Source organism: Rhinopithecus bieti, unplaced genomic scaffold, assembly GCF_001698545.2.
Source record: "Rhinopithecus bieti isolate Rb0 unplaced genomic scaffold, ASM169854v2 scaffold_947, whole genome shotgun sequence".
Lineage (NCBI taxonomy): Eukaryota > Metazoa > Chordata > Mammalia > Primates > Cercopithecidae > Rhinopithecus > Rhinopithecus bieti.
Window position 1 is genome coordinate 4,731,513 of NW_016803664.1, and position 2,087 is coordinate 4,733,599.

Below are 2,087 nucleotides of genomic sequence, written 5' to 3' on the forward strand. Positions count from 1 at the left end.
TGGCATCGTTGAGAGAATTCAAGGAGACAATGCATGGAAAGCACTTGGCACAGGATCTGGTCTCTAGTAAGTGCTTCATAGTTGGTAGCTACTGAGCCCATTATTCTCATTACAGTCGATATTAGTTTAACTTCCAGTCTTACACCAAGAGGGTATTATTAGGTCTTAGAAAATCCTTGATGGGATGATAGGGATCAGCCCCTAAGATCCAGAGTCAGCAATAAACAATACAACTCATGATACCAAGATAAAGGGTTCTAGCCCCATGGGGAAGAACATGCAGCAACCTGTTTCACAGTCGCAGAAAAACATCCGTCAACTTGAGCAACCTTCACTTGATCAAAAGACAGAAGGGGAAGGACAGTGCAGAAGTACAAGGAAAATCCATTCACAGTAAATATTCACAGTATTACCTGCACATTACGAAGGACAGTACTTATAATAGGGAACTGTGTGGGTTTATTAAACAGGTGAATGTGGTGGGTTTATAAGACTTTAGACTATTTTAGAAGCCTAAATGTTCTTGAACATTTTTTCCCAATCTAATTCTGGGTCTTTTCCTTTGTTATTTGCTTATTGCCCTAGTTGTTAAGTAGAAACTGTAACAATACTGCTGTCATAGAATGTCTCACAACCAACTGCCTCCCTTCCCCACACCTTCATCCCACTCCTACTAGAAGAGGAATGCGTCCCTGGAATTAAAAGTGAGGATGCCACTCTTGCTTGTCGTTTATGTCTAGCTATGTAACCCTGGGCATACCACTTATCTCCCTCTGCAGTCACCCTCCTCATCTCTAAAACAAGGATAACAACACTATCCGTGTCCTCAAAGGTTGTAGTGAGGATTAAATGAGGTAAAGTGTGTTGAACACTTAGCACAGTGAGTGATATAGAAGCCATCGATAAACGTTGGATATTATCATCGTTATCCTTACTATTACATGTGCTACCAGACTGAAATGGCTTAAGGCATGATTTTCCCATGGTTTGCAAAGCTCCTTGGCAACCTTGGAAGGCTTTCTGACAGTCAGTGAAAGGAGCTGTTTTAAGTGCTTTTCTGTTCTTAATGTCAACTGGTAAACTCTAAATCCACCGGATAATTGAAATGTGTCTTGTAAACTCTAAATCCACCGGATAATTGAAATGTGTTTTAAATGTCTCCCTATAATTGTCCCAGTTTTACAGAGGAGTAACCTGAGGCTTAGAGAAAGAGTAACTGGCTCAGGATTTCACACGTAGTAAGCGGCAGAGCCACTGAATCCAGAGACAACACTCTTTATCTCTTTACCAAGCAAACCATCTTCTTAATGTATGACAACACACACTGTGTGTGCATATTTATGAGAGCATCGTTTAGGTAACAAATCTGCATTATCATGCTAATCCCATTCTGAGTGTCAGCAAGAAGACATATCTTTATGGTAGATGTCAGTAACAGACAGCTGTTAGCCAGAGTTGGGCAGGCTGGGAATGTTTCAGCTCTTTGTGGCTCTTTGTGGCTCCCAAGGACTAAACCGGTCCACAGCTTTTCCCTATTTTCTAGTATCTCCAGTTTATGCATCCTTCCAACTCATATGGAGCACCTGCTATGTGTCTAAAAATTGTACTAAAGACCGGGCGCGGTGGTTCACACCTGTAACCCCAGCACTTTGGGAAGCCAAGACGGGCGGATCACAAGGTCAGGAGACCACCCTGGCCAACATGGCGAAACCCCGTCTCTACTAAAAATACAAAAATTAGCCAGGCGTGGTAGTGGGTGCCTGTAATCCCAGCTACTTGGGAGGCTGAAGCAGGAGAATTGCTTGAACCCGGGAGGCGGCGGTTGCAGTGAGCTGAGATGGTGCCACTTCACTCCAGCCTGGGCGCCAGAGCAAGACTCCATCTCGGGGAGAAAAAAAACAAACACAAAAAACTGTACTAAGTCTCATGGGATGTATACCAAGATGACTAAGATACTCCTTGTCTTAAGGAGTTTATGACTATAGAAACACATAGATGTGAAAACAGGCTGGGCGCAGTGGTTCTCACCTGTAATCCCAGCACTTTGGGAAGCTGAGACAGGAGGATCACTTGAGGTTAGGAGTTCA